Consider the following 25,164-nt stretch of genomic DNA (forward strand, 5'->3'; position numbering starts at 1 on the left):
AAACCTCCAGCCCCAGCCTGTCCTGATGAGATAAAGTTCAAATACCAACAGCTGAAGACCTAGACAACAGCCCTAAACAAAGTAAGAAGCATCCACCCTAAAAAGAAAAGGACAACAGAACAACAGAAGGAAGATCAAAGCCAGGTTCAAGGCTGAAAGTCACGCCTGCAATTGGTGGGTGATCAATTTAAACCCAGAGGCAGCGTGACACAGCAAGACCTATAGACTTTGAATCCAAACTAAAAGCCTATAAAAAAAGAAGGGTGAGATGAGAGACTCTGGGTAACATTCTGCTGCCAACATGGTAGGACATCAGTGCCTGCCCAACAGAAATCCAGCTTGTCCTTGTGCCTGGCTTTCCTGGCCAGTTAGCCGCCACAAGCTACGAACCCAAGCTACAAAATCAAGCTATGAACTTAAGCTATCTTCAGGACTGGTAACTATGTAGCAGCTGCAGAACACCTCTGCGCTGTGCCCTGGCACTTTGCACTTGCGCCCCCAGGATGATTAAGACCAGGCAGAGCAGGGCCCCCAGGATAATGCAGATGATCACAGGCACCGTGACTCTCCCACTGTCAGTTGGAAGGCGGCGCGGGGGAGCTGGATGGAAATGAACATGCAATAGGAGAGATTATCCTGTGAAAGTCGGGAGGGGGTGGGAAGAGGGGGAGCATGGAGCTCCCCAGTCACTTATTGCATGGCCCAGGACAACAGGGTAATGGACTGGGACAATCTATGTGCCATGTCGGCAGCTCACAGGCTGCTGTTTAAATCATGGGCCCTTGCCCGGTCAGCTGGAGCCAACAGACAGGAATCATCCTGTTCAGCAGGGCCTGCAGCTCCCACTCGGGTGTCTTTCGCCCTCAGATGTCACAAGCCATGGAAAGGAGCTCCTTCCCTCAGGCTGCAGCTTGCAGCTCATCCGCTGTGACCCAGCACCAGGGAAATTTAACCCTTTATGGGAGGAGGGGGATGGTTTACCTGGGGTATTCAGAGAATCTGTCCTCTCTGTCAGACCTGCAAAGGGAAAGGGAGGAGAGTTGGAGCCTGGAGCAAGGGGGAGGTGATGTGTTTGTTCCAGGGGGGAACCTCACCTCTGAGAGTCCCTGGTTGTTGTCACCTCTGCAAACTCCCTCACAGCAGCACAGGGCCTGTTTGTTAGTGATTTAAGACCCAAGTCCCTTGAACTCTGTGCAACAATGAGAACACTAGTAACAAACCAGCACACTGTATCCTGTGATGGATGCAGAGGCTACCTGGGCTGATGCCTGAGCCAATATGACCCCACAAAGGTCCCACCCCCAGCATCCATGATGCTCCTGCACACAGGAGATGGGAAGGCTTGGTCTGGGACCAAGTGGGGCGTGGTCTGATCCATCCTCCTCTGTGAAAATTACAGCATGTAGCAGAAACATCTCCTGTCACTCACCTGAGCAATTCACAGCAACATCTTCCTTATGGTCACAGTTGCTCTCACCCCAGGGCTTGGCAGGACAGTCCCAGAGAGATGACTCTGTCCCTCTGCAATTCAATTTCTCCACCCAGATGGGACCAGTCCCCTCGCCAAATGCAGCCTTGTCCGGGGCAGATATAGCAGAACCACAGCCCAGTAGTTTACACACAACGTTAGCATCTGCCATGTCCCAGGAGTCATCACAAACTGTTCCCCAGGAGCCTTGGTACCAAACCTCCACTCTCCCTGAGCATCCGTCCTCTCCTCCCATGACGCGTAACTTCTCCTGGTCTGGAAATGCAGAAACCTCACATGTTACTGGGGTGCTGGGAAAGTCCTTAGGGACCAAGAGTGAGACAGTAAGAAGTAGAAATACCTGTGCAGCTCGTAGAGTTCGGACACTCGGTGAACGGGTTTTGAATTGGTTTTGCTTTTTTTCCTATGGAGAAAAAAAACGAGGTGAATGCCCTGGGCTGTGTGCTTGATGTGAGAGTAGAATTTTTCTGTATTTTAAACCCATAATTTCAGCACTGTATGAACTGAAATGTGAACTCTGGGTCATTTAATAGCTAATTAATTCGCTATTCAGCTGTTACTCAGACACACAAGCCGACATGCACCCAGACTTGTGGGGGATTCCAGTCTCGACTCAAACTTCACAGTCTGGGCCCATCTCTGATTGTTCATCCCAAAATGATTAATAACCACAGAGCTGCCTAATGACAGTCTCTAGGGAGAGGCTTTTCTTAGCTCTCACACTACCTTAGTACACTGTGTAACACTGGTCTCTTTTATAATTAATTGATTAACTTGCATATTTACTGTTAATCAGACAAATGCTTATACCAATAAAAGATCATGAAAATATGTTTGTATCTTGTGCTGAGAACTTAAATTTGCCTACACTGAGATGTGAACAACAAGAAAAGTTCTGTCCTAACCCTTCAATTAATTAAACACATCGTGTACATGTAGTTTCAGAATTACCAGTGCAAGAAATATGAGTCTCTTCTGCTCGGTTATCACATGACTTTCGATTCCAGGGCTCTGACGGGCACTGCCAGAGGGAGCTGTGCTGCTCATTGCATGTAACATGGTCCAGCCATGTGGGACCAGAACCTGATCCATATTCAAAGTCTCTTGCAATCTGCCCTCCATCTCCACAGTTCAGCTGTTTGCAGACAATTTCTGGCGTGACTCCAGACATCTGATTGGCGCAAACACTGCCCCACGTCCCATTGTAGAAAACCTCCAGCCGTCCAGCACAGTCACTGTTGCTCACCAGCCTCAGATCTGTGAACTCTAGAAGGAAATGCACAAAGGGGGGATTTAAATCACCTGATTCTAAAATGAACTGGGGTCTGAAGAGTGAAATCCCAACAATTGCTAATGATTCTGTGCATCGTTCTGCAGGAGCAAGTGTCAGATAGAATCACTCCAAGAATCAGAGACACCTTTAGACACCATGGGCACCTTAGGAAAACAGTGGGCATCTCTGGAAGACCACCAGCAGCTACCTACAGACTGTACTAGATAAAGACCAGAAAGGATTTTGACATTGGCAGGTCAGACGCCAACTCTTGCCCAGGCTGCAGGCTTTAGCTAAGAACTGACGACCTCATAGCTGGAGACCAGGCCAGGACACCTGCTTGTTAGCTTTGCTCAAACTAGATATTAGTCTTGTAAGAATGTGTTTTGTGTTGAGACTCTATGAAATGGTGGTTCATTGCTGCAGGCATTAATCTCACTTGTAATGTCCGTGGTCCATGCTATAAGAAAATATGTAAATTTTGCTTTATAAAGTTTGAAAATGTTGGCTCTGAACTTGTGAGCTCAGGCACGAGAATCATCTTTCCCCCTACCCTCATGCCCAAGGACTTTCAAAATCAGATGGGCCATCAAGGATCATCACAATATAAAGGATTGGTTAATGGCCTTATCACACCCAGGGAGCAGCACATGCAGAAGGCCTCCTCCTATCACTTTGAAGGCTGGAAGAGGCGATAAAAATAGTAGATGTGAAGAATTTTCATCCTTTTGGCTATTTGAAGTATGACAGGGCTAGAGGCACCAAACTGAAGCCATAGACCCCCAAAGGGTTAGGGAAATCTTGCAATATCTCCAATACCTCCAGGTGGGAGCTGACGGCTTTCTAAGGGCTTGGCTACACTGGAGAGTTGCAGTGCTGGTGCTGGCTTTACAGCGCTGCAGCTCACTCACCATCCAAGCTTGCAAGGCACATACAGTGCTGTATCTCCCTGACTACAGCGCTGGCTGTACTCCACCTCGGCCTGGGGAATAATGACTGCAGCACTGGTGCTGCAGCGCTGCTCTGCCAGTGCGGCCACCAAAAGCGCTGTTATTGGCCTCCAGAGGTATTCGAAGATATCCCAGAATGCCTGTTCAGTCACTCTGCTCATCAGTTCGAACTCTACAGCCCTGGCCTCAGGTGACCCAACCTTTAAATGCCCCAAGAATTTTAAAAATCCCCTTCCTGTTTGCTCAGTCAGGTGTGGAGTGCAATCAGTGAATCTTTCCAGGTGACCATGCCTCCATGTACCAAACGAGCCCCAGCATGGAGCAATGGCAAGTTGCTGGACCTCATCAGCATTTGGGGGAAGGAAGCTGTGCAGTCCTAGCTGCGCTCCAGCCGTAGGAATTACGATACCTATGGGCAGATATCAAGGGCCATGCTGGAAAGGGGCCATGACCAGGATGCGCTGCAGTGCAGGGTAAAAGTGAAGGAGCTGTGGAGTGCCTACTGCAAAGTCCGCAAGGGAAACCGCCGCTCTGGCGCTGCCCCCATGACTGTCGTTTTTACAAAGAGCTGGATGCGATACTTGGGGGTGACCCCACTGCCAATCCAAGGACCACGATGGACACTTCAGAGGGGGAGGAGGAGGAGGAGGGGGGGAGGAGGAAACCAAGAGTGAGGGCACTGGGGTGGGACGAGACACCTTGGAGTCCCTGGAGGCATGCAGCCAGGAGCTCTTCTCAAGCCAGGAGGAAGGTAGCCAGTCGCAGCAGCCAGTACTTGGTGGAGGACAAAAAGAGGAGCGGGTTCCCGGTAAGCGGCTTTTATTTTCAGGATGGAAATTTTTCAGGAGAGGAGGAAGGGTTAAGGCTGCATGCATGCATGCCTAGATGTGAAATAGTGCATTGATATGGTCTATCACGTCATGGTAATCGGTCTCGGTAATCTCTTCAAAAGTTTCAGCCAGAGCATGGGAAATGAGCTTGCGCAAGTTTATTGGGAGAGCCATTGTGCTCCTTGTCCCAGTCAGGCTAACACGTCCACGACACTGTGCCGCTAGGGATGGAGGGATCATTGCAAGACACAGGCAAGCTGCATAGGGGCCAGGGCAGAATCTGCATTGCTGTAGAAGACCCTCCCGCTCTTCCCAGGTGACCCGCAGTAGTGAGAGATCTTCCCCGCAGCTGTTTGCTTTCTCCAAAGCACAGAAACCCCGAGGACAGTACAGCCCTGAAGCAGTCAGTCCCCCTTACTCACCATTTTGGGGCTTCTGTGGGTTATGTGTGCTCTCTTTGGTATGGGAAAATTATGCTATTGTGAAGACTGTAAACTCCTTCACTGTGTGGGAATAACTGTCTGATATAAACAACGCTGCCTCTGTTAAGTGTTGCCTTTTTTGCCTTTCCACAAGCAAGCTTGAGATCTCAGCTGCCCGTGTTATCAACAACTCAAAGACTCCAAAACCTCCAGAGGAAGCCGCGAAAAAGCAAAGAAGACATGCTGCAAGCAGTTATGGATCACTCTGTCACAGAGAATCAAAAAGTGCAGGACTGAAAGGAAAGGGAAAGCAAGATCCACCAGAAAAACGCAGCGGCCAGGAAGAAAAGCACAAAGCAGCTGATAAGCATCCTGGCGCACCAACCAGACTCTATCCAGGCGCTCCTGGCCATGCAGGCAGAGCACTACCACGCCACCCTCCCCTCATCCCAAAGCTCTTTCCCTTGTGCCCCAATGTCAGCTCAAAACCCCCTTCCCCAGCATCCAGGTTCTTACCAACACCAGCTGCCTCCAACACCTGTACATTCACCAACCAGCCCTGAGAACTACAACTCTTACCCTCTGCACTCAACCCCCATAACCATGCAGTATAGGCATCCTGAAGTGCAGCAGTCATTGCACAGCACTCCAGACAGGACATATTCAAACCTGTGACTGTACAGTTTCCCACCCCAACCCTCTGCCCTTTTAGGTTCCCAAAATGTTGTGTGTCTGTCAATAAAGTTATTTTCTTTTCAATAAATGAATTCTTGGCTTTGAAAACAGGCTTTATTATTGCAGAAAGTCAAAGATACCTTAGCCTAGGAAAGAAACAGGCACTGCAAATCAGCTTAGGAAAAACAGATTCCTACTAACTTCGTAACCACTGCACTTCACTCCTGTGCAAGGCACCAAACATTACTGTTGGTTTTCAGCCTCAAATTCGTCCCTCAAGGCATCCCTAATCCATGCAGACCTGTGCTGGGCCTCTCTAGTAGCCCTGCTCTCTGGCTGTGCAAATTCAGCCTCCAGGCGTTGAACCTCAGAGGTCCATGCCTGACTGAATCTTTCACCCTTCCCTTCACAAATATTATGGAGGGTACAGCATGTGGATATAACAGCAGGGATGCTGCTTTCCCCCAAGTCTAGCTTCCCATACAGAGGTCGCCAGCACCCCTTTAAACGGCCAAAAGCACACTCCACAGTCATTCGGCACCAGCTCAGCCTGTAGTTGAATTGGTCCTTGCTCCTGTCAAGCTTCCCTGTATACGGTTTTACGAGCCAAGGCATTAAAGAGTAAGCGGGGTCTCCAAGGATCACAATGGGCATTTCAAAGTCCCCTACTGTGATATTCCGGTCTGGGAAAAAAGTCCCTGCCTGCAGCTTCCTGAACAGGCCAGTGTTCCGAAAGATGCGTGCATCATGCACCTTTCCAGGCCAGCCTGCGTTAATGTCAATGAAATGCTCATGGTGATCCACAAGCACCTGGAGAACCATAGAGAAATACCCCTTCCGATTAATGTACTCGGATGCTAGGTGGGGTGGTGCCAGAATAGGAATATGCGTCCCATCTATCGCCCCTCCACAGTTAGGGAAACCCATTTGTGCAAAGCCATCCACAATGTCCTGCACGTTCCCCAGAGTCACAGTTCTTCTTAGCAGGATGTGATTAATGGCCCTGCAAACTTGCACCAACACAATTCCAAGGGTCGACTTTCTCATTCCAAACTGGTTCTCGACCAATCGGTAGCTGTCTGGAGTTGCCAGCTTCCAGACTTTAATAGCCACCCACTTCTCCACCGGCAAGGCAGCTCTCAACTTCGTGTCCTTGCGCCGCAGGGTGGGGGCGAGCTACTCACACAGTCCCACAAAAGTGGCTTTTCTCACCCGAAAGTTCTGCAGCCACTGCTCTTCATCCCAGACTTCCATGATGATGTGATCCCACCACTCAGTGCTTGTTTCCCAAGTCCAAAAGTGGCGTTCCACGGTGCTGAGCATTTCCGTGAATGCCAGAAGCAATTTAGTGTCATACACGTCAGGCGACTCGCTATCATCGTGGCACTCCTCATCACTTTGGATCGTAAGGAATAGCTCAACTGTCAAATGTGATGTGCTGGCGAGAGTCATCAGCATATTCCTCAGCAGTTCGAGCTCCATTTCCCACAGAAATTGCGCTGCACAGAAACTGTTGAGAGAGTCAAGATGGCGCCAAACGTGGACGGAAAAACTGTGATTGCTGGGATGTGAAGCTATGCATCACGGGGCGTTGGGACAGGAAGCAGAATGACCCACACCCTCCGCCCTCTTCCCACAACCCATGGCTCCAAAATGGGATGAGGTGCTCTATGGGATAGCTGCCCATAATGCACCACTCCCAACAACACTGCAAATGCTGCAAATGTGGCCACACTGCAGCGCTGATAGCTGTCAGTGTGGCCACATTGCAGCACTTTCCCTACACAGCTGTACGAAGACAGCTGTAACTCCCAGCACTGCACACTTGCAAGTGTAACCAAACCCTAATGGTGACCCTGATAGTAGATACACAAAGGAAAGAGAGGCAGTCTGGGAAAGTATCATTCTCAGCAATCTCCTTAAACATCTGCCCCTCCATTAAACCTCCTGGTAACCAGGCTCACAAAAGCATTCACAGAACACACCTGAGCAGAGAACTCCGGCATCCTCTTTGTGTCTGCAGTTGTGCTGGCCCCAGCTCCTGGAAGGACATGCCCAGAGATCAGATTCATTTCCAGAGCAGTTCACATCATCCAGCCAGATCTGCCCAGATCCTTGCCCATAATGACCAGAGACAGTTGCATTGATGGCACGTCCACATCCCAGTTGTTTGCAAACAACATTGGAGTCCAGTAGGTCCCAGAAATCATCACAGACTGTCCCCCAGCTGCCGTTGTAATAAATCTCCACTCTCCCAGCACAGCGACCTGTCCCATTCACCAGTCTGATCTGCTTGCTCCCTGCAGGGATAGATCCCAACTGTTAATATGTATTTTCATAGACTCATAGACTCATAGACTCATAGGTCAGAAGGGACCAATCTGATCATCTAGTCTGACCTCCTGCACAAGGCAGGCCACAGAACCCCACCCATTCAATTTTTATAACAACCCCTATCCCAGGACCGAGTTATTGAAATCCTCAAAATAGTTTGAAGACCTCAAGCTGCAGAGACACCACCAGCAAGCGACCCGTGCCCCACGCTGCAGGGGAAGGCGAAAAACTCCAGGGCACCTGCCAATCTGCCCTGGAGGAAAATTCCTTCCCGACCCCAATATGGCGATCAGCTAAACCTGAGCATGTGGGCAAGAGTCACCAGCTAGCACCCAAGAAGGAATTCTCCGCAGCAACTCAGTACCCATCGCATGCAACATCTCCCCGCAGACCATTGAGCAGACCTGTCTGGTGGTAATTCAAGATCAACTGCCCAAATTAACGATCCTATCATAACATCCCCTCCATAACTTATCAAGCTTTGTCTAAAGCCAGGAAAGTCTTTTGCCCCTACTACTTCCCTCGGAAGGCTATTCCAGAACTTCACTCCCCTAATGGTCAGAAACCTCCGTCTAATTTCAAGTCTAAACTTCCTAATATCCAGTTTATACCCATTCGTCCTCGTGGCTACATTAGTACTAAACTTAAATAATTCCCTCCCTCCCTAACGTTAACCCCCTTGATATATTTATATAGGGCGAGCATATCCCCCCTCAGCCTTCTTTTGGCCAGGCTAAACAAGCCAAGCTCTTTGAGTCTCCTTTCATAAGGCAGTTTTTCCATTCCTCGGATCATCCTCGTAGCCCGTCTCTGAACCTGTTCCAGTTTGAATTCATCCTTCTTGAACATGGGACACCAGAACTGCACACAGTATTCCAGATGGGGTCTCACCAACGCCGTATACAACGGTACTAACACATCCTTATCCTTGCAGGAAATACCCCGCCTGATGCATCCCAAAATCGCATTTGCTTTTTTAACAGCCGTATCACATTGGCGACTCATAGTCATCCTGCTATCAACCAGTACCCCAAGGTCCTTCTCTTCCTCCGTCGCTTCCAACTGATGCGCCCCCAACGTATATCCAAAATCTTATTATTAATTCCTAAATGCATGACCTTGCACTTTTCACTATTGTATTTCATCCTATTTCTATTACTCCAGTTTACAAGGTGGTTTCAGATCTTCCTGAATAGCATCCCTGTCCTTCTCCGTGTTAGCAATACCCCCCAGCTTCGTGTCATCCGCAAACTTTATTAGCACATTCCCGCTCTTTGTGCCAAGGTCAGTAATAAAAAGGTTAAATAAGATCGGTTCCAAAACCGATCCTTGAGGGACTCCACTGGTGACCTCCTTCCAGTCCGACAGTTCACCTTTCAATACGACCCTCTGGAGTCTCCCCTTTAACCAGTTCCTTATCCACTTACAACTTTCATATTCACTCCCAGCTTTCCAAATTAAACTAACAGCTCCCCGTGCGGAACCGTGTCGAACGCCTTACTGAAATCTAGGTAAATTATATCTACCGCATTTCCTTTATCTAAGTAATCCGTCACCTTCTCAAAGAAGGAGATCAGATTGGTTTGGCACGATCTACCTTTAGTAAATCCGTGTTGCAATTCGTCACAATTACCATTGACCTCTATGTCATTAACTACTTTCTCTCTTAAAATTTTTTCCAAGACCACTACTACAGACGTCAAGCTAACAGGCTATAATTACCCGGATCACTCTTATTCCCTTTCTTAAAAATAGGAACTACATTAGCAATCCTCCAGTCATACGGCACAACCCCTGAGTTTATCGATTGCTTAAAAATTCTCGCTAACGGGCTCGCAATTTCACGCGCCAGTTCCTTTAATATCCTCGGGTGGAGATTGTCCGGCCCTCCGACTTCGTCCCATCGAGCTGTTCAAGTACGGCCTCTACCTCAGTTGCAGTAATATCCACTTCCATATCCACATTCCCGTTTATCATCCCTCCATCATCGCAAGGTTCCTCACTAGTCTTATTAAAAACCGAGGCAAAGTACTTGTTTAGATGTGGGCCATGCCTAGGTTATCCTTAACCTCCATTCCATCCTCAGTGTATAGCGGCCCCACTTCTTCTTTCTTTGTTTTCTTCTTATTTATGTGGCTGTAGAACCTTTTACTATTGGTTTTGATTCCCTTTGCAAGTTCCAGTTCAATGTGGCTTTTAGCCTTCCTCACTTTATTCTACATGTTCTGACCTCAGCAAGGTAGCTTTCTTTACTGATCCTGCCTTCCTTCCACTCCCTGTAAGCTTTCTGCTTTTGTCTAATCCCCTCTCTGAGTTGCTTGCTCATCCAGTTTGGCCTACACTCCTGCCCATGGTTCTTTTCCCCTTTCTCGGGATGCAGGCTTCCGACAGTCTCTGCAGCTGTGACTTAAAGTAATTCCAGGCCTCCTCCACATTTAAATCCACTAATTCCTCCGTCCAATCCACTTCCCTAATTAATTCCTAACTCTTTAAAATTAGCCCTCGAGAAGTCAAAAACCCTAATCGCAGATCTACATTTGTTTATCCTTCCATCTAGTTTGAACTGAATCAGCTCATGATCACTCGAACCAAGATTGTCCCCTACCACCATTTCTTCTACGAGGTCCTCACTGCTCCTCAACCAACACAAGTCCTAAAATGGCATCCCCTCTTGTAGGTGCTTCAACTACTTGATGAAGAAATCCATCCGCTATCACATCCAGAAAAATCTGACCCCTATTATCGTGCAAGTACTCGTCCTCCAGTCTATATCCGGGAAGTTGAATTCCCCCATAATCACACATTTCCCTTTGTGTTACTTCATTAAGACATTAAAGAGGTCTCTATCCATATCCCAATCCGATCCCGGCGGTCTGTAGCACACCCAAGCACTATCTCAGGGGAAGCTCTAGTTGCTTTTTTACCCAGCGTGATTTTTGCCAGACGGACTCTGTCTTATCCATTCCATCGCATCTTATTTCGCTACATTTAATTTCATCATTGATGTACAAGGCTACTCCACCACCTTTGCCTTTTTCCTGTCTTTTCGAACAGCACATAGCCTTCAATACCCGTGCTCCAGTCATGAGTACTTCCACCAGGTTTCGGTAATCCCTATAATATCCGGCTTCACTTCCTGCACGAGTAACTCCAGTTCCTCCATCTTGTTACCTAGGCTCCTCGCATTAGTGTACAAACCTTTTAATTTTCGGCGTTTTGCGTCAGTGACATTCTTTCCCCCGTCGTGCACAAACTTTCTACCACCAGCATCACCCGTTACTCTGGTTCTACTCCACTATTCCTCCTTGGATCAAATCTTGGGGCCGCAAGGGTATCCCCGCTCACTTTGTTTACTTCCCTCTCCAGGTTAATTCTGGCGTGGAGATCTCCCGAACATTTCCCAACCATCTCCCCAAACTTTCTAGTTTTCCTATTGAACAGAAACTGTCTGTGAGATTTGGAAATGAATCACCTGAGCAAACAACACCGACGTCCTCAGTAATTCCTGCCTGGGATGTCTCAGACGTGGAGTTGTCACAGAGAGTCAGACGAGTCTCATTTCCTGCACATTGGACCCTTCTCAGCCCCACAGGGCCTGTTCCTCGCTCAGACTTAGGGGGGTTATAAGCTTTCTCAGCGACTCCGCACTGGAGCTGCCTGCACACCACTCTGGCATCATTCATGTCCCACTGGTCATCCAGCACTCTGCTCCACACACCACGGAGGGAAATTTCAACTCTCCCATCACACCAGCTCTCTCCATTCAGCAGTCTGAGTGATTCAGAGAGACCTGGGCTCAGGAGATAGAAAATACACTGAATAACACTGCCAGTTATACATTAGAAATAATGTACAGTAAGAAAGGAATCACCTTTTTTTTTATAACTCAGAGGATACAACACAGTGATAAATGTGTAACACAGCGTTAAAAGGAGTAACCTCTGCAGTTGTTAGTTTTTTTTATCTCTAAGTGCAAGGTACTAGAAGGATTGTAACACACAACTGGATAGAAAGGCTTCTTAGCATATCCTGGGAGATGCTGGGATCACAGCTACACTCTGTCTTTAGCCTGCCAGTCTCTTTGAGCTAGGAATTACATGCCCAGCATGAAGTGTAGACATATCTGTGGCCAAGGGAGTCCCTCAGTGCCAACCTTCAGACGCACTCCATACCACAGCTCTCCTCTGGCCTGACACACTCATTGTCCCATTCACTGCTCTTGTGTAAAGTGTCATACAAACAGGGTTTCCAACTTTCTACTTGCACAGAACATAACACCATTTCCTTGCCCCCTGCCCCGCTCCTGCTCCGAGGCCCTGGCCCCACTCAGTCCATTCCCCCACCTCCCCTATTGCTCACTCTCCCTACCCTCACTCGCTCATTTTCACTGGGCTGGCTCAGGGGGTTGGGGGTGCAGGAGGGAGTGATGGCTCCGGCTGGGGGTGCGGGCTCTGTGATCGGGTCAGAAATGAGGAGTTGAGGATGCTGGAGGGAGCTCCGAGCTGAGGCAGTGAGCTGGGATGAGCTGGTGAGGGCTCCAGTTGGGGGTGTGGGCTCTGAGGTGAGGCCAGGGATGAGGGATTTGGCATGCAGTAGAGGGCTCTGGGCTGGGGAATGAAGCCGATGGGTTCGGACTATGGGTAGTTCTTGGCTGGGGCGGGGGATTGGGGAGTGGGAGGCGGTATGGACTCTGGGCTGGGGGTGGAGGTTCTGGGGTGGGACCAGAAATGAAGGGCTCAGGGTGCAGGAGGGGTGCCAGGTTGGGGGTTGGGATGCAGGGGTGAGGGCTCTGGCTGGGATGCAGACTCTGGTGTGGAGCTGGGGATGAGGGATTTGGAGTGCGGGAGGGGTGAGAGCTCCAGCTGGGGGTGCAGGCTCTGGAATGGGATGGAGATGGGGTGCAAGAGGGTGCTCCAGGCTGGGACCAACAGGTTCGGAGGGCAGGAGGGGCATCAGGGTTGGGGCAGGGAGTTGGAGTGCGGGAGGGATCAAGAGTCCAGGCTTTGGGTGATGCTTACCTCAAGCAGCTCCCAGAAGCAGTGGCATGTCCCTCCTCTGACTCCTTAGCAGAGATGTGCCCAGGTGGCTCTGTGTGCTGCCCCATCCACAGGCACTGTTCTCGCAGCTCCCACTGGCTGCAGTTCCTGGCCAATGCAAGCTGAGAATCGGCGCTTGGGGGGGGCAGCCTGCTGAGCTCCCTGGCTGCCCCTACATGTAGGAATCAGAGTGGAGATATGCTGCTGCTTCCGGAAGCCATGTGGAGCCACAGCAAGCAGGAAGCCCATTTTAGCCCTGCTGAACCAATGACCAGACTTTTAACAGCCCGGTCAGTAGTGTTGACAGGAGCAACCAGGGTCCCTTTTCAACAAGGTGTTCCAGTTGAAAACCGGACACCTGGCAACCCTGCATGCAAATGCAAACTGGCATCACACTGGTCATTCATATTGTTGGGTGGTGTATGAACAGCTGGGGTTTAAAGAATGATAGATGTGTGCTGGAAATATGTTCCTAAAACATATGCCTAAATGCAACTGTCCTAAACTAAGGGTTCTTGTTTCTGTGGCTTGATTGTGTCTCCAATATAAATTACTCAAGGTGAGATCAAAGACAAAGAAATGTCTATTTACATGCAAGATAAACAAAGCCATCAGGCACACAAGTGGGGGATGATGAGCCCTTAATAATCTCGATGGAGGATGGAGGCTGTATCCCCAGGAAGCCTTTCTGCCTCTTCAAACAAAGTGAATGAAGTTTGGGAAGATTGGAGCAGAGGCAAAAGGCCATTTTGTTATCTATCGCCTAGGGGACAAAGTGGGAGCAGCACCCTTTGAGCTCATGATAAGTGAATCTTCTTGGCCTGTAAACCAAAAGTAGCTGGAATTGACTCTAGGGGAGAAAGCTACCTAGAGACTGTAACTTGCTGAAGTTAAATTTTAATAACTAGAAAGGATATTTGTTTTGTTTACTTGTTTTGTAACTCCTGTGTCCTCCGTTCTTAATTACTAGCCCTTAAATATCTGTTCTTTGTAAATAGACTCACTCTAGCTTTATTACAAAACCATCCCAGTGCTCTGTATAAAACTGAAGGATAAAATTCTCAGCCCAGCAGGCAGGCTGGTGTCTCGTTGGAGGCAGTGCACTTGATACCGCTATGCGTACCCAGTGAAAGGGACTGACCGCAGCTGAATGACGTCTCTGGGGAACTCGGGCACTGGGGTTCACTGACGGTTCCCAGTAAGGTGAGGTTTGGACTGGCAGAATCCAGCGGAGTTGCTAGCCGAGCAGGTGAGCTGGTGTGGCAGGGGGCTGACGACAGCTGAGCAGCAGCAAAGCTCTCACTTGCTGAGGCAGAGCAGCAACCGTGTCTGACAGTTCTGAGTGACCTGAGCAAGGCCTCACATACCCTCACTTTCACCATCCATAAAAGGAGATGATAATACCCACGTACTGCCCAGGAGTTTTGCGAGGATCAACTAATGTCTGGACAGTTCTTTGAACACACCAAGTGCTACAGAAATGGTGAGTGCTCTGAAGAATCAGGTCACGGGGGGTCTCAGGTTGGTGTCCAATCACGCCAAGTTAGTGGAGACTTTGGAAAATTTGGCTTTTGTCACCAGAGATAAAACTTTCAAAAACGCCTAAATGACCAGGAGCTTAAGTCCCTTTTGCAAATGGGACTGAGGCAAAGAGATGCTGAAGTCTCCATGGTACTGGGCCTCCTAAGTTACTTATGAAAATGGAAGTTAAGTCCCTAAATTACTTGGTGCTTTTGAAAATGTTGCCATGGGCACCATCCACCCAGTGCAGTGAATGATGCAGGAGGTGTGTAGAACAAATAGTATTTGTGCCTACAATTAGACTATCATAATGTATATGCATGAGGGGGCAGGGAGAACTGGCAATGCACAGACAAAGTTATGGCTGGTATTTCCTAAATTTTGAGTATATGATTTTCACTAAATAACATTATCTTTTTTTTTTTGTATGTAAGGTAAACATTAGAGCTGGTTGAAAACCCCACTTTTTTTCCCCATGAAGTATTTCAAATGCAATATTTCAGTTTTCCTTTAGATTTTTTGAAACAGAATCAAGATTTTTACCTTTGAAAATGAATGATTATTATCTAGATTTTACTTAAAATGTTGTTTCATTTCAATTTGGCAAATAAAAAATCAGTCTTCCATTTCCGTTTTACAGTTTACAGATTCTCCCCATCTTCTCTCCCTTTTTATTTTTACCCCTTCCCCCCATACACACACTGTAAAAAAATTGAAGTATAAAAGTATCAGGAAACTGGAAAAACACGTGGTGTCCTTTTTCAACTGAAAAGGTGATACAATTGTTTTTAAACAAGTACCAGAAAGTGCTACTTTCTTTGTGGCGTGCTACCAAAAATATCCTCAATAACTCATGTGACAGAAGGAAAATTGTTATTTTCAGCAGTTTATAATGCAGCCAAAATGGAAGGAGTTTCATTTAAATAAGGGATGCGCTTTCCTGGCCCCAGTACTGACCGCTTGCTGAATTGCATCCAGCAATGAAGGCATGAGAGTTTCTCCAGAAGGTGGCGAGAATATTTTGTAATAGAGAGTGTAAGCAACCTTCATATGGGGGCTGCTCCCCCTGTAACTTACAGAGTAATGATTTGAAGAAGGAGGGGGACAGTAAGTTGGTGACATTTATGAAACTCTAAGGACAAATTCTGTCCCTGCTTTACTGCCTTGCATAAGCACATCTTTGCTGAAGCTCTTCCTGGAGAATTCAGGGTTTTCCCTGGTCATAACCAGTGATGAGCTGCCAAAATCTTAACAACTGGTTCCCAATAAAAAGTTCTGATTTTAGGGATGAGCCACAATATGTAATTTTTGTACCAATAGGGAAAATATGCATGTAAGTTGACCCTACCTAAAGTTCTTTTTTAAAAAGATGGGCCTGAACTAGAAATGAGCTCCGTTTCACATGTGTGGGTCTCCGCCACTCCTTAGGGGTGTGCTAGTGTGACCAGATGTCCTGATTTTATAGGGACAGTTCCAATTTTGGGGTCTTTCTTATATAGGTTCCTATTATCCCCCACCTCTGTCCCAATTTTTCACACTTGCTGTCTGGTCACCCTAAGGTGTGCACATGTGTGGGTCCCAACTTCTCCCTGCCCCCGCCCCATTGAAGCAGGCGTGCAGGGTTACTGTCCTGGGAACTGAAGGACACCAGTGGACGTGGGTCTGACTACAGACAGGGACGTGGGGCAGGGCTAGCTTGAGGCAAAGGGGTGCAGGGTTGGCTGGAGATGGGGAGGGGGCTGGCCTGAGCCAGGGCAGGGCAGTGCGGGGCTGGCTGGCTTTGGGCAGGGCTGCAAGGGGTGCAGTAGGGGTTGGCTGGAGACAGGGCAGGGGATGTAGCAGGGGCCGGCTGTGGGTAGAGGGTGCAGGGCTGGCTGCAGGCAGGGCAGGGTGCTGCAGGGAAGACTGGAGACACAGGAGTGTGGGGCTGTCTTTGGGCAGGGTCACACTGAGGCATGGCAGGGATTGGCTGGAGACAGGAATGCAGGGCTGGCTCACTGGCTTCAGGAAGGGGAGTGCAGCAGGGGTTGACTGCCGGCACGGGGTGTGGGGCTGGTGTGGGCAGGGCAGGGGACGCGGCAGAGGCTGGCTGCAAGCAGTGGGTGCAGGGCTGGCTGGAGACAGGGTCTGGCTGCGAGCAGGGAGGCGGGTACTCATTGGGATTGTGGCTCGGAGCAGCCCGAGCAGCAGGACACCGCCCAGGCCCAGCAGAGCTGTTGGGGATCCACCAGGCAACAGCGGGAGCCCCAGGGCCAGGGAAGCAGCAGCAGGGCCCGTGCCCAGGTCCAGGCTGCAATAACCCACATGGCTCTCACAGCACAGCACAGCACACCCGACGGCCAGAGGAGGAATTACATCACTTCCCAGCAGGAGCCCATCAAAGCCGCAGCGCCCCCTTGCAGGGAAATGGGTTAACAACTTGTTCTAAAACTGCTTCAAAATTTAACAACTGGTTTGTGAGAACCAGTGCGAACCGGCTCCAGCTCACTACTGGTCCTAACTATTCTTTTGTGATAATATTTATTTTACTTTTACTCGTAATATTTTAATTATTATTATACGTGGTTTAGGATCTAGCTCCCCCTCCCCTTGCTGTGTCCTGAGGTTCCCCTGCTCTGGGGCTAGTATCACACACTGAGGGGCAGGTGTCATTAATCCAGCCATTCTCCTGTACTTACCTGAGCAAACCACACTGGCGTCATTGTCGTGTGAGCACTGAGAAGCCCCCAGGGCAGTAACAGGGCAATGTCGTAAATGAGGCTCATTCCCTTTACAGTGAAATGTGTCTGTCCAGACAGAGCCATTTCCCTTCCCAAAATGTGCTTCTCCTGGAGCTGATACAGCGAACCCACAGTCGAGCTGATGACAGAGAACATTGGCATCTGGTAAATCCCAGTGAGAGTCACAGAGGGTTCCCCAGGCACCAAGAACCTGGATCTCCACCCTCCCTGAGCATGCTGTGCTGCCGTTCACCAGCCGGAAACCTGTGTGCCCAGGGGAGAAGGTGTTTAGAGAGGGAGCATTTCAGGTATTTTATACCAAATATTCATAGAACATCAGGGTTGGAAGTGACCAGAAGGTCATCTAGTTCAACCTCCTGCTCAAAGCAGGACCAATCCCCGGACAGATTTTTGCCCCAGATCCCTAAATGGCCCCCTCAAGGATTGACCTCACAAGCCTGGGTTTAGCAGACCAATGCTCAAACCACTGTGCTCTCCCTCTCCCCAAAGAAAAGGAAAGTCAGGGGGATTGAGCCCATCCCCATTATATTGGATTATTTAGGTTTTACTAGAAGCTGGTAGTAGCTCTATTATCCCAGCTCCCTACAGAGAGAGATAATTTTATTGCTGCACCCTATTCTAGAATATGCAACACTGGGATTTTAGAGACATTGTGTAAAATTCTTACGTGAGCATATGACACTGGCATCATTTGCATGTGAGCACATCTGACTCCCGTGTGATACCCTGGGACAGTACACGTGGTGTGACTCATTCCCTACGCACTGGAATTCCTCAGTCCAGATTGGTCCATGTCCTTTTCTGAAGTGAGTTCCTTCTGGGATAGATACAGCAGTTCCACACTGTAGTGCATTACAGATAACACTGGCAGCTTTGAGATCAAAGTGTGCATCACAGATTGTAGCCCAGTTGTCTTTATGTCTTACTTCCACACTTCCTGAGCAGGCATTGTCCCCTCCAACAAGACGGAGCTCAATGTGTCCTAGAAAGCCAATGAAGGATGAATATTACAAAGGAGCCTTAGGGAGTTAGGTGTTCCACTGGCCTAGAACTTTGGCCAAAAGTCCATCCTGGTGCAGTGGGGCAGTGCAGGCAATTAGAAATAATAATAATAATAATAATAATAATAATAATAATAATAATAATAATAAAAAGTACAACAAATGGAAGGAGGAGAATTCAAAGCAATTGATATACATTGGAAATTATAAGATGTAGAAAATTTATAAGGGAAGCTAAATCTATCAAGGAAAACTCCATGTTTGGTAGGGCTAAGAACAATAATGAGAATATTTTCAAGTATATTAGGACTAAAAACAAACAAATGAATTGTAACAATGGTGTAGGCCCAACACAAACGGAATGGCAAAATAGTTTATAAATATTTCTAGCTTTGGATAGAAGCAGGATGTGTATTCATACTGTGTGAAGAGGATGAACTATTCTGCTTTCTGTTGGTAACTAAAGAGGATGTTAAACAATATCTACTAGGGATAAACTTTTTTAAAATAAGTCAGCAGACCTGAATAGCTTATTAAATCTTGGAATAAGTAGAAATGTAGGACTGCAAGAAACCTCACAAAGTCAGCTAGTCCATCCCCCAACACCAAGACAGGTTTAAGTATACCTAGGCCATCCCTGATAGATGTTTGTCTAACATGTTCTTAAAAGCCACCAATGATGGTGATTCCACAACCTCCCTTGGTACCTTGTTCTAGTACTTAACTATCCTTCTAGTTAGAAAGATTTTCCAAATATCTGACCTGACTCTCCCTTGCTGCAATCTAAGTGGATTACTTCTTGTCCTACCCATCATAGTCAGAAAGCCCAAATTTGGACACAGTGATCCAGCTGAGGCCACACCAGTGCTGTGTACAGCGGGACAATTATCTCCTCTGTTTTACATATGACATTCCTGTTAATACAACCCAAAATGACATTTTCTGTTTTCAAAACAGCATCACACATTTCAGTCTCTGATCCAATATAACCCTAGAACATCTTCTGCAGAACTGCTGCCTAGTCAGTTATTCCCCATTTTGGATTTTCTGCATTTGATTTTTCCTTCCTAAGTCTGATACTTTGTGCTAGTTTTTACTGAATTTTAACTTACTGATTTCAAACCAATTCTCCACTATATCTGGGTCATTATTAATTCTAATACTCTCATCCAAAAAGAGCTTTTGACCCCTCCCAGGTTTGTGTCATCCACACATTTTATGAGTTTATTCTCTACTCCATCATCCAAATCATTAATGAAAATATTGAATAGTACCAGGCCCAGGAGAGTGATATTATTTATGTATCCATTGGAACACAGTGACCAGAGAGAAAAGCAACTAAAGCCAACTGGCATATGTCTTACCTAATCCTCAGCATTTCCCTCAAAACCTGGGCTGGCCCAACCTATCCCAGGTACCCCTGCGTCTGGGGACTGGGTTCATTCTCCTTCCCTACAGACCCTGCCTCTCCCTCTCTGTTCATCAGGGCTTCCTTTTATAGTTCCCAAATCCTTTGTTTAATTTTCCCACTTGAAGGGCCTCTCCCCTCTCCTAAACTAGGGGGGGTTGTAATGAGCTTGCTCAGAGGCAAAAGCTGAAAGGGAAGGGAACAGCCCTCCTGTGTACAATACTATAAAATCCCGCAAGGCCAGAGACACCAAAATCCTTTTACCTGTAAAGGGTTAAGAAGCTCAGGTAACCTGGCTGACACCTGACCCAAAGGACCAATAAGGGGACAAGATACTTTGAAATCTTGGTGGAGGGAAGGCTTTTGTTTGTGCTCTTTGTTTTGGGGCTTGTTCGCTCTTGGGACTAAGAGGAACCAGACATCAATCCAGGCTCTCTAAATCTTTCTGAACCAGTATCTCATATTTCAAACTTGTAAGTAATAGCCAGGCAAAGCATGTTAGTTTTATCTTTGTTTTCTCAACTTGTAAATGTTCCTTTTTGCTGAGAGGATTTTACCTCTGTTTGATGTAACTTTGAACCTAAGGCTAGAGGGGATTCCTCTGGGCTATATGAATCTGATTACCCTGTAAAGTATTTTCCATCTTGATTTTACAGAGATGATTTTTACCTTTCTTTCTTTAATTAAAAGCCTTCTTTTTAAGAACCTGATTGATTTTTCCTTGTTTTAAGATCCAAGGGGATTGGATCTGGACTCACCAGGAATTGGTAGGGGAAAGGAGGGGGGATGGTCAAGTTCTCCTTGTATTAAGATCCAAGGGGTTGGATTGATGTTCACCAGGTACTTGGTGAAGAAGTCTCTCAAGGCTACCCAGGGAGGGGAAGGTTTTGGGAGGAAAGAGGGTGTTCCAGACACTGAGAAATCTTAGAGGTGTTTATGCAGGTCCCCACATCTGTACCCCAAAGTTCAGAGTGGGGAGGAACCTTGACATGGTGGCAGAGCGGTGGGATCATTTTAAACCAAAAGCCAGTAGGATTTTTTTTCTCCTTTCTAGCTGCTTAGAAAGCAGCCTGAAGGCAGAGGTGTTAAGTTTTTTTTAACAAGGGTCTTTGTTAAGAGAAGGCTTCAAGCTGTGAGCAAGCAGCCAGCAAAGGAATTTACAAGCTGAATTGTTTTTTCTTTCTTTCTATCTCTCAGGTATAGCTATTTAGAAAGTCTCTGTTAACCAAGCAGCCCTGAGCTCAGTGCATCTCAGTTTCAGTGAACTGCAGAGGGATGTGGCCCAGCACAAGAAAGCAGGAAAATGACTACCAGTGGAGCAGCTAACAAACTAGAACTGGCTAGGCTGGAAGCAACAGAGAAAGAAAACGAACCTAAGAGACTGATAGAACTAAAACAATTAGAAATAACCAGGGAAGAAACTGCCCACAAAAGAGCTATGGAGGCAAAAGAAAAAGAGATGGACACAAAAAAAAAAAAAAAAAAAAAGAGATGGAGGAGAGGGAAAGAGAGAGAAAGCATGAACTGGAATTAGCAAGGGCTAAGCAGAATTTACTAGTCAGCCCTAACAATCCTTCTCCAAGTACTAGAGTTCAGAGTGGGGGAGGAACCTTGACAGCCTTGACTCCTGTATTGTCAATTAAGTACCAGTGACTGAGGTCTCTGTAGCCATTGTCTGCCTTGCTGGCACATGTGGGGAGCTCCAGCAGGAGTTACTCTTTTAACCCTGGTAGGAAATGGCAAAATAGCAATAAAAGAAACAGAGGTAACACATAATATACAGATCTCTCTCATGGTCTTCACATGGGTCATAGTTGACAAGTAACTGAATTAGAGCTCCCAGGGAGGTGCCATGAAAAGGCTGAGGTGATCCTTGGAGGGTTAAACAGGGGAGCAGTGAGGAATTGGCTGAAACGCAGGATTTCCAGCTCACGGGAAATTTGGCTATTTCAAAACAACTTCCTGTGAACCAGAAATCCCCTCAACAGTTTGTTCTGGAAACACCAACACATGGAGTGTTCAACATGAAATTTGCTCCCAGGGACACCTGCAGATGCTGAGTGACACTGACATTCTTGTCAGTTTCACCAGTGCTAAGAGAAAACCAAAAATGTCAATTTCTCTCAGCAGCTGCTGGGGATCCCAGAGTCTTGCCATGCAGACTGCCTTGGGCTGGGGACCTCTGGGCTTCCAGACTCCTGGGCCAGCTGATGTCCCAAATAGCCAGTTGGCCTGGGAGTCTCAAACCTCTGAGGTCCCCGGTCTGGAGCAGTCTGCAATGCAGGGCTGCCCCAGAGCCACAGATCCTGGGAATCAGGATCCCATCCCAAGATTTCTAAATTCTCTGCTGTGGACCTGGGAGCTGAGCCCTGGTTAAAGCTGGGACTCCTGTCTCCGTGGCAGGGTTGCCCTGGAGCTGCAGACTATAGAACACCAGAGTTTCTGGTGCTGGGGCAGTCTACATGGTGCAGCTATCCCAGAGTAGCTGGCCTGAGAAGACTGGGGTAGCCCGCCCCTTCCCCCCAAAAAAAAACAAGCTGGCACTTAAACCATGCAGGTTTCTGCCACAACCCTGCCTGTGGTCTGGAGAAAGTTCGTTGCACCCAACTCACTTTCATAGGAAATGTCAAGTTCAACAAACCAGCATTTTCCAATGAAGCTCCATTTCGTTGGATAATTTCTGACCAGGGACATGATTTTATCTCTGTATACAGCATGGTGAGAGTGATACTGCATCCAGCTGTGCTGTCCACAGTTTAAGAAGGATATTAAAAAAAATAGAAAGGGTGCAGAGAAAAGCCACAAAGATGATTTGAGGAGTTGTAAATGTGTCTTGCAGTGAAAGATTCCCCGAGCTCCAACCGTTTGTTTTTAAAAAAGAAGATGTGATTATAGTGTTGTGATGGGTTGGATCACAGAAACCCCTTGGGAGCTGCCAAGTGATGTGTTGAGACTACTTCTGCCTCTGCTTTCCCTGCCAGCCTGGGACTCTAGTACCTTTCCTGTTTGAGCCAGACACGCTTGCCAGCTGCAAACACAGATCCAGGTCTGACCCACATCCCACAAACTGCAGGCTTAACTGAAAGCATCTTAAGAAGTGTTCCTGTCTCTACCACTCTTCCATTCTATGCATCTGATGAAATGGGCTGCAACCAATGAACGCTTATGCTCAGATAAATTTGTTTGTCTCTAAGGTGCCACATGTACTCCTGTTCTTTTGCAGATATAGACTAACATGGCTGCTACTCTGAAACCTATCAAGATTCCAAACCACCATTAATGACCCCACTTTCCATAATTACAATAGGCCTTCAGAATTATTTTTCATATTTCTTGTTTCAGATACAAGAGTGATACATTTATACAAATAGGATGACCACACTCAGTGGATCAGGGGTAGGCAACCTATGGCATGGGTGCCGAAGGCTGCACTCAAGCTGATTTTCAGTGACACTCACATTGCCCGGGTCCTGGCCACCAGTCCGGGGGGCTCTGCATTTTAATGTAATTTTAAATGAAGCTTCTTAAACATTTTAAAAGCCTTGTTTACTTTACATACAACAATACTTATATAGTATAGACATAGAAAGAGACCTTCTAAAAATGTTAAAATGTATGACTGGCACGCAAAACCTTAAATTCGAGTGAATACATGAAGACTCAGCACACCACTTCTGAAAGGCTGCCAACCCCTGCAGTAGATTATAAGCTTTGTAATGATACCTTTTGCATGAAGCATATTCTAGTTACCTTATATTCACACTTATTAGCATATTTTCCTACAATCATACAGAGTGCAACGTCACAAGTGCATAAGTACTTGCGCAAGGACAAAACTCTAGTAAGTAGAGGCCTCTTTATTCTAGTGGAGAAAGGCAAAACAAGAACAAATGGCTGGAAGTTAAAGCCAGATAAATTCATATTAGAAGTAAGCCACACATTTTTCATAGTGAGGGTGATTAACCATTGGAACAAACTAAAAGGGACGCAGATGATTATTCACCTCCTGAAGACTGGATGCCTTTCTAGAAGATGTGCTTTAGCCAAACAAAAAATATTGGCTTCAGTTCAGGAGTAACTGTATTAAATTCTGTAGCCTGTTACCCAGGAGGCCAGACTATATGATCTAATGCTTCCTTCGGCCCTTAAAATCTATAAAGCTTTGTATCTAAAGGGAAGTTAAATTTGTAAAGTTGAGCACTCAAACATTCAGAATGCCACACTCGTACTGTTCTCTGTAACTTTAATTAGTCCCTTTTGTATTTGCATTGCGATACAGTCTTTAAATATATCACCAAATATTTGCATCAGGACCCTTGCCTCATTCAGTGCACAGGACACGTGGTACTGACTGAATAGGTGGATGGTCAATAGTTCTTTTTATACTTGCTGTTCAGTGTGTGGCCCCAGCCGTTCTGTACTGCACATCATCCAAGCTGAACTCCCAAAACAGAATTGTTCATTTCTCATGGACTTTTCTATGGAGCTCATTTCTATAGTTGCTGAGTGCTTCACAAACATTAAAGAATTTCTCTTCACAACACCCTGGGAGGCAGGGAAGTTTTGTTATCTCCATTGTTATCTCCATGGGAACTGAAGCCCAGAAACACTATGGACAAAATGATCAAAAGTGTCGACTGATTTTGGGTGCCCAGCTTGAGACACCAAGTCCTGATTTTTCAGAGTCCTTAGCATTATACAGCACTTAGTATGTTCAGAGCACAGCACCTACTGTCTTCCATTTACAGCAGTGAGCGCTCAGCACTTCTTCAGACCAGACCCTCACAGTTAAAAATGGGCCAGGAATGAGGAACACACAATTAATGACCACCTGTGAAACTTTTGGTTTAATTGACTTGCCAAGCATCACATAGGAACTCTGTAGCAGAGGTAGGGATAGAATCCAATTCTCTAGGGCAGCATTCAACTGCCTTAACAAGAGACTCTCCTTTCTCTTTCTGTGATCCCCTGCTTCACACACTGCACACTTCACAGTTTCTGCAACCAGTGATGCAGGGGCCCGCACAAAACAGCCTCCTTCACGCCACAACTCTGATTCAGAGCAATGTCTAGCATTGTTCTAGTGTGACTGCTATACTTGGGCTATGGGGGATAGAGCACACACACATGCTGAAGCCAGTTCCCTTGGTTCACTGACTCTCTCCCTGTGCCTGGAGTGGTCCCTGGGCTACTGGTGCGGTGGGGAGAGAGGAAGGATGGCTTAATGGGTGAGCCCTAGCTTCTGCTGTCTGCTTCAGTAACCTGAGCTTGGGAGCTGCAGACACTCTACATGGGCTGTTTCAGAGATGTTGCTGCTCTGGTGCCTCCCAGGGCTGTTGCAGCCGTCTCCCTGCTGGGGATGCTGCTGCGGAGGGGGCGCCACATGCCAGGCTCCTGCTCCTGGCTCCCGGCTCCCATTCCTGTATCTCCTTCTCTTTCCCATCCCATCCCCCTTCCCACTGCTCCATGCCCCATCACCTCCCC

General features: G+C 47.3%; 1 protein-coding gene and 1 pseudogene across 6 annotated transcripts in view; both read right to left on the reverse strand.

Moving 5' to 3' along the window:
* LOC127046359 (scavenger receptor cysteine-rich type 1 protein M130-like) overlaps positions 1-25,164 on the reverse strand; it is an 809,546-nt gene that overhangs the window by 10,935 nt on the left and 773,447 nt on the right. The gene's annotated exons all lie outside the window — the stretch shown is intronic.
* LOC127046376 (scavenger receptor cysteine-rich type 1 protein M130-like) overlaps positions 1-25,164 on the reverse strand; it is a 45,735-nt pseudogene that overhangs the window by 9,222 nt on the left and 11,349 nt on the right.

Source organism: Gopherus flavomarginatus, chromosome 1 (genome assembly GCF_025201925.1).
Source record: "Gopherus flavomarginatus isolate rGopFla2 chromosome 1, rGopFla2.mat.asm, whole genome shotgun sequence".
NCBI classification, from domain to species: Eukaryota; Metazoa; Chordata; order Testudines; family Testudinidae; genus Gopherus; species Gopherus flavomarginatus.